The sequence below is a fragment of the Pogona vitticeps genome, chromosome 4, assembly GCF_051106095.1.
Source record: "Pogona vitticeps strain Pit_001003342236 chromosome 4, PviZW2.1, whole genome shotgun sequence".
Taxonomy (NCBI): Eukaryota; Metazoa; Chordata; class Lepidosauria; order Squamata; family Agamidae; genus Pogona; species Pogona vitticeps.
The window spans coordinates 231,036,691-231,045,268 of NC_135786.1; positions in this window are offsets into that span (position 1 = coordinate 231,036,691).

The window sequence follows — 8,578 nt, forward strand, 5'->3', positions numbered from 1 at the left end:
GATTCTATACCTCTGGCCGGGGGTGCCTAGTAGCTCTGCCCTAAAATTTGCACATGCAGAACCCATTCTCTGTGGTTCCCAATCTGGCGTACAAAGGTTTCCCAGTTGCCCTTCCCTGAAGCCCTTCCCCTTTAGAAGAAAGGTGGGATAGAAGACAAACAAGCTCTATGACTGGGAAGCCTGCTCTGTTCTCGTCTTCCACTTCCCTACGTGGAGCAGAGAGCATCTGGGTTATCAGCCAAGATTGGTTCCCTATCCATGATATAACACAGTGTTGGAATATAGCACTATGTACTATAGTTATAAGGAAGCAACATACAGTACTTATGGGTATCAATGCAAAAAGAGTTATGCACAGCTGCCATGTGTAGCTGTTACACAGAGTTGTGCCTTACAAATTTGTACCTTACCAATTGCCATAGGGCTCAGCTATATAGTACAGACAACCCATCATTAGAAGAGGGAATTCTGTAAATGCCTGTCACAATAGGAGCTTATCTTACCTCCCATATTGGACTACGAGAGTTAGACATGGTTTTGTTTCCAAATCTGATTTCCCAGGCACGACATTTTGCCAAAATCACTGGAAAACGTGTCTGGAAAATCAAGCTGGGTTCAGTTCTCACAACAACAACAACTTTGTAGCATCTAGTTTGACCCTTTGCCATCAGGAGGCCTTGAATTCAGAGCTTCATAATTTCTAGAGGGATCATCAACAAGCACACCCAGGAGAGAGAAAAAAATATTAATATGGGCTTGTGAAGAAATAAACTGGACATACGCACTACATCCTCTCAGTCTGAAGGTTGTGGTGTTTTCTCATGTTCTGCGATAAACCAGACCCCCTTTCCTGCTTGTCGTGGTAGTGATGGATGGTGCTCACCACATGATTTGAAGCCTGCCTGAGAAACCATGAGAGGGCCTTTGCTCTTCCCATTATAAGAGAGCCCTCGGTTGACATGATGAGTGATGCTCAGAGTAGCAGGGCAGAAGGAAGACAGAAAGCTCAGATCTCTGCTTCAGACAGATACGGAACGCTAGACGTATTTTCGGAAGCAGACCTGGCTGCGTTGCTGCTACTTTATGACAGGCCTTTTGTGTGCACGGAATGTTTTGCGCAGGGTAGGATTCTTCTGGGCTTGTAGTAAGAGGGACAGATCTTTGGTGGTTGCTCCACCAGGTTCCAGTGACAATGGAGCTGAAATTAACTGGCAGTGCTCCATAAAGTTCAGGGTGTCGGGGGGGGGGGGGTAGTGGAAGGAGAGCTTGCAGGGTCAAACGTGAGGAGTAGAGATGGACATGAACCCCAAAACTGGTGGTTTGTGATGGTTCGTGGTTTGTTCTTGGGGAGGATCATGCTGGGTGTGTGTGCATACCCACCCTTCCTGTTACATCCCTTACCTGGTCCTGCTGCCTCCACCGCCCACCACCATTGTCAGAGATGGCGGGCTGGCTTCCCTTCCAGGGAATGGCCCTCTGCCTCTGTGCATGTGCTCGCCTGTCTCCCAGAGGGGAAGGGAAGCCGGCCTGCTGTTTCGGGCAGTGCTGGTGGTGGCGGCAGGACCAGTTAGGGAGGCCACAGGGGCAGTGGAAGGGGGGGTGGACAGGCGGGCATCTGTTTTGCTTCCCTTTAATGAGAAACAGAGGGGCGTGGTGGCACTGCGGACTAAACCACAGACGCCTCTGTGCTGCAGGGTCAGAAGACCAAGCAGTCGTAAGATCGAATCCACGCGACGGAGTGAGCGCCCATGGCTTGTCCCAGCTCCCGCCAACCTAGTGGTTCGAAAGCATATAAATGCAAGTAGATAAATAGGGACCACCTCGGTGGGAAAGTAAACAGCATTCCGTGTCTAAGTCACGCTGGCCACGTGACCACGGAAGATTGTCTTCGGACAAAACGCTGGCTCTATGGCTTGGAAACAGGGATGAGCACCGTCCCCTAGAGTCGAACATGACTGGACAAAAATTGTCAAGGGGAACCTTTACCTAAAGAGAAATAAGTTTGGTGCTTCATTTAGCTTTGGCAAAACAGGGCTCTCCGAACTGGGCCTCAAACCAAACCACCAACCAGTCAGATTCATCAGTTTTTCTGGTTAGTGGTTTGGTTCGTGCCCATCTCTAATCAGCATTTTTTGCTTACTGCCCAGCAAGTGGAAAGCTAGAGAGCTAGTGTGGCATGCTAGGTAGAGTGTTCAAGCCTCTCAAGACCCAGGTTCAAATCCCTGCTGAGCCATGAGACTCAGAGTGTGTGCAGGATAGAAATGCAAACCATTTCTTGAACATCTTACCTCAAAAACCTTATTAGGATCACCGTACGTTAGAAGCCACTTAATGTCACAGAACAACAGGTGGAAAGTTAGCTTAAAAGAATTACCATATTTTGTGAGTGAGCTTGAAACTCCAATCCATTTATACTGCTTTGGACGGGGATGTTTTAAAGATGTTGGCTGAAATCTGGTAGTGAGTTACAACTAGTCAATTGAATCAATGAGAGAGGGGAGCTGACTCACTGGATCCCAACTCACCCCATGGGTCTACTCTCATTGTGACTTGCTACTGGATTTCAGCTAATGAACTAATATTATGTTAGTTGTTAACACTCTCATTAGAAAGCATAGGGCTGGCAAAGATAATAGGCTATCACAGTGTGGTTGACACTCATGCTTGTGAAAAATTCAACCCCTTTCCAAGAGCACATTTGGAAATTAAAATTGCCTTAGTCCATTTGGCACTGTCTAGATATGTACTGACCCCACAATCTGTTTCCTGCCTGGGGATGATCGGATTGGTCATTTAACAAAAGCATCTGAAAAGTACCAGGTTGGGGAAGATCCCATTTATACATTAACTTAACTTAATTTAACTTAACTTACATTTTACCTCACCCACCTAATGGCCAGCCTGCTAATCAGCCTAAAAGAAGAGCACCCACAACATAAACTAAGACTCAATAATAAACTGCAATTGACATGAAACAAAAGAGCAGACAAAAACCCAACTTAAATTAAATCTATAATGAGAATGGGTTCTAACAACCTGTATAATTAAGCTTTCTCAGCGACCTGCTGTATTTCCTCTCTTCTTTCCATCCGAGCCCTTTCCTCAACAACATAGATGCTGTGTACGGGCCCTTCAAATAGCACAGCTTGTTTTAAAGAGAGAGAAGTAAAATGCGAAAAATTCAAAATACCTGGGAAACGCCATTTAAAAACAACCTTCCAACGTAACTAGAAGGCATCCACAATTAAAGATGTATCCACTCGTCGCACTACTTTTGAACCATAACTTTTATACGCATCTTAGAAAAATAGAGCAACTTTTTACATTTTATTGTGTTATTTTTACTCATTCTTATTTCGGCTACATCCCTTAGTCTCCCTGCTGCCTCTAAGCTTAGCTGTGATCTTCTTAGTAGCCCAAGGCGATGGGATGGCTAGAAGTCATGTCTGACTTTGAGATAAAGTGATTCTTGAATTTCTGTGATGGTCTCTCTCTCTCTCTCTCTCTCTCTCTCTCTCTCGTGTGTGTGTGTGTGTGTGTGTGTGTGTGTGTGTGAGAGAGAGAGAGAGAGAGATGCAATGAGTAGACATGTCTTTAATTCTGAATGTCTTCTAGTATGTCTACTACATGCATTATGCATTTCACATCTACACACAACTGAATCTATAGAACCACCTGCACTTTTCCAACACTCTTTGAGGACCTGGTTGTGGGTATTTAAAGATGGGCAAACAACATTGAGCTCTGTGATGCAATGGTTAGGACTCTGCTCATGAACTGAGTTCAGTTCCGATGGGTTCCAGAAGCCAGTTCGAGGTTGATTTAGCCTTCCATCCTTCCAAGGTGGGTAAATTGAGTACCCATCTCATTGTGGAGGCAAAGTGTTCCTTACATAATTATGTTGTAAAATAAAATAAAATAAGGTGAATTGCCATTCCAGGAAGTCTTCAGGTGTGGCAGTTTACCTCTGGAATAGGTCACAGGGTCTGTGTGCATGATTTACATCTTAATATCCCAATATTTCAGAACTGGTAGTGGACTTCTAACAATTTATGTTTGACTTTTCGCTTTGGGGGAGGGGGTCTTATTTGACATCTGTGTGGCCCCTGGAATATCAGGTGGTGGGCAGAAAATTGATCCCCAGACCTGCCAAAGGAGCAACCAGCACTGCTCTACATGTAATTGTTAACAAAATAAATAAATACCCACTGCTACATTGCAACATAGCAAGACCGATATATTGAAAGGTCTCGAAAAGGCTGGGGAAACAGCCTGCATCACTTTCTAGCTATGAATCTTTTCTGTTTTGCATCATGGAAAACTACTACTTCTTCATGGAATTTCAAGGAAATTAGAATAATAGAACATCTAAAGTGTGCTACACTTAAAGCTACGGGATGGTATATAAGTGGAGAGCTGGACCATAAAGAAAGCTGACCGCCGAAGAATTGATGCTTTTGAACTGTGGTGCTGGAGGAGGCTCTTGAGAGTCCCCTGGACTGCAAAGAGATCAAACCTATCAATTCTGAAGGAAATCAGCCCTGAGTGTTCACTTGAGGGACAGATCCTGAAGCTGAGGCTCCAATACTTTGGCCATCTCATGAGAAGAGAAGACTCCCTGGAAAAGACCTTGAATGTTAGGAAAGTGTGAAGGCAAGAGGAGAAGGGGGCAACAGAGGATGAGATGGTTGGACAGTGTCATCAAAGCTATCAACATGAATTTGACCCAACTCCGTGAGGCAGTGGAAGACTCTGGCATACTCTGGTCTATGGAGTCACGAAGATTTGGACATGACTTAACGACTAAACAACAAGTACTTAAAGCACTCTCTGGGTGGTTTCAAATATAGTTATGCAGGCTACACATTGCCCTCCCCCCAGTGAGCTGGATACTCAATTTACCTACCAGTAAAGGATGGAAGGCTGAGTCGATCCTGAGCCAGCCACTTGACCCCTTCGGGACCGAACCAAGTCATGAGTAGAGTCTTGACTGCAGGACTGCAGTTTAACCACTGAGCCATAGCTAACAAAATGTTCCATCTGCATATGCCATCTGGCGGCATGGCAATTTCACCCAGTGTGGGAGAAAAAAAATGCTTTGAACTCTTCTGATTTGGGTCATCTTATGTTACTCTTTGGAAAGCAGATGTTTATAGGGATAAATTCTGAATTCCAAGCCTTCATCCTGACAGTTCCCACAGCCAAGTCTGCAAACACAGTCCAAAGGTCAAGGCAGCTGCATTAATGCATATCAGCAAATTCTTTCTCGTCATTTTCATTTCAACTGGGATGGAGTCTTCTATTAAGCTGATAGTTCTTAATTGCTCAAGCCACTCCAAAATGCTTTCTGCTGCAACAGCAGCAGCTCATAATAATATATTGTTGCTGGGAAAATCCATTCTTTCCCCATCTCCAGAAGGTGAAGACCTTTCTCTTCAGGCAAACATTCCCTTAATGACTGGCTGCCTGAGTGGGGTTTTCAAATGGATGGTTGTGCCTTACTACTTTGAATGCATTTTAAGCGTTGCTCTTGTTTATCATCGTTTAGTGTGGTATTTGTTTGATCCTTTTTTATGAATTGGGAGATGGATTGAGATATTTAAAGTCAGTTTGAAGCTATGTGATAGTCACACGGTTTGGGGGATTAGTGATGTTTGGGTTGGTGTGTGCATCTTCTTGGGAAAACTTTTAATCCTTTTCTAAACTATGTTGTATATTGGTTGAGGGGGATACATGGGCTTTTAGAATCATTGCATTTGAGCCTTAGTCCTGCACCTGCTTGACCTCATATTGGCTGTCTCTTCTTCTTCTTCTTCTTCTTCTTCTTCTTCTTCTTCTTCTTCTTCTTCTTCTTCTTCTTCTTGAAATCTGGCATAGCACTAGTTCAGTATGACAGATAGGAAAAAATAAATAAAACACAGGTTTCCTTGCAGTGCACAGAGACAAACAGAGACAGACACACGGACACAGAAAGACACACACACAGAGTGGAGAAGGAGAGGGAGTGAACAAATTGGCAGCCAAGGCTGGTGAGAGGGAAGGCAAACAAGTGAGTGGAAAAGAGAAATTGACTAGACAAACTGACAAGCTCAGAAACCTCTAAGCTCATGAAAAGGGGAGCACTTTCCCCCACCCAACCTCTCTCTCTCTCTCTCTCTCTCCCTCCCTCTCTCTCTCTCTCTCTCTGCTGGTTCTCTTTTTCAGATCAGACTGTAAGGTTTTCTACAGCCGGAAACCCATGATCCTGGCATCCATTACTTGACAAACCCCATAGACACAATTTACTCCAACAGAGGTATTCACACATGCCAAAACAATTGAAGATAAATCAGTTTCAAAAGTGATTTAAAATAAATGACCCTCTCACAACCGAGCTAAATACCTTGCTTTCAAAAAAAATCTGCTCTTCCCTGTGTGCCATGGACTCAGAATTTTAAAAATTGAATCCGAATGAGCTAAACCTGGTTCAAAAAGAGGTTTTTCTCCAAGGGTAACTCAGCCCGAAGATGTACTCCAGCACCTCATCAATCAGCTACACTGAACCATAGCAAATTATGCAGATCTTATGCCGATATCACATGGATTCTGGGCAATGTGTAGCTCAACCTTCTTTAAAAATGTGCCGTCAACTTGATTCTGTCCTATAGTGACCTCTTCCAAGATTTTCTAGGTCTAAAATATTCAGAAATGGAAATGCCTCAATTTGGAGGTGTTCTGTGACTGTGCAGCTTGCCAAGGCCAGGATGGCTGTTCTCCTGGGAAACATTGGGAGGAATCAAGCTCCTGATGCTTGTCTCCATTGCCAAGTGCTCCAACTCACTGCGTGATTCAGCTGCTTAACCCATAAAGGTAAAGGTTCCCCTTGACAATTGTTGTCCAGTCGTGTTCGACTCTAGGGGGCGGTGCTCATCCCCGTTTCCAAGCCATAGAGCCAGCATTTTTGTCCGAAGACAATCTTCCGTGGTCACATGGCCAGTGCGACTTAGACACGGAACACTGTTACCTTCCCACCGAAGTGGTCCCTATTTATCTACTTGCATTTGCATGCTTTCGAACCGCTAGGTTGGCGGGAGCTGGGACAAGTGACAGGTGCTCACTCCATCACGTGGATTCAATCTTACGACTGCTGGTCTTCTGACCTTGCAGCACAGAGGCTTCTGCGGTTTATCCCACAGCGCCACCACGTCCCTGCTTAACCCATAGGTGTGCCCAAATCCACTAACTTCTCTAGGCCTATGTATACCAAGGCTGTGTGAGACTGAGTTCCTTAAATGAGGTTCTGCCATGGCTTCTTCAAACCAGCAAACATCTAGGTAGCATGTAGAGGAGGGAAGGTTGAGAATTTCACTTCATGTCATGTCAGCATCTACACTCTTATATTTGTGATCACCATGGATGGGTGTGAAAGCTGGACAGTTAAGAAAGCTGACAGGGAAAAAAATATAAATGGGGGTATGGAGCAGATCATTTCAAATAACCTGGACTGCCAGAAAGGCAGTTGAATCAAGCCTGAACTATCTCTGGAGGCAAAAATGTTGAGGCTGAGGTGGTCCTACTTTGGCCACATCATGAGAAGGCCGGATTTTCTGGACATGGCAATAATGCTGGGAAAGGTGAAAGGCAGCAGGAAAACAGGATGGATCAACTCCCTCAAGGAAGCCACAAGTTTGCAAGAGCTGAGCAGGGCAGTTAAAGTCTTGGAGATTGCTTATTCATACGGGCGGCGTACATCAGGAGTGACTTGGTGGTACATAGCAACAACATAGCATTATTATATTTTTCCTCTATTCCCTGGCAAAGTCAAATGAGACATACAGAAAGGATGAGAACCGCAGGTGCTACAAAGCTCCCATCAAGTTTTCCAGACTGGCAAGAAAGGCAGAAAGCCTTTCGTGATTGTCTTGTTAATCGGAAAATGCTACATGATTTCTGCCAAGGCAGAAAACGTCCAACTGTGCAGAGAGATGCAAAAAAAAAAAAAAAAAAAAAAAAAAAAAAAAAAAGCTGGCTATGGTTGAGAATGTGGATCGTGTTGTTTCAATTTATTGCGTGTGCTCCAACAGTCCCCTTTCCCCCAAAACCCGCTGACTGCAGAAACACCTGAACAAAATCTTACCCCGGGGAAGCTGGCTGTATTTCTTCCTTGAAATTGTCCAGTGTTCTCTCCTTTTGCCAAGAGGCTAAATAGAACCAACTTTTTTTTTTCCTGGCAGGGTTTCTTGTGGCTAAAACATCTGTTTAGCAAGCCGAAATTCAGTAAAGTAAAACTCCTTCTGCCACCACTTCTAACACCCAAACGTAAAAGAGGCAGGTAATGCTGTAAAGTAGCCATGGTGGCAGACAGATCTCTGCTCAGACCCCTTTCGATGCTTTCTGGTTGACTTGGGTGGGTTGTGCTTTGGCCACTGGACAGAAATGACTGTTCAGGGAACACATAATTAGGAAACAAAAATGTAGCGCCCAGCATCGTGTTTGGACAAACAGCACACACAATAAGAATTATAGAAATGGTTTTTGGTGGGGTGTCCAAAGATGGGTCCCCTTATCAGGAGAAAACTGGCCTATAAATAAAACAAAC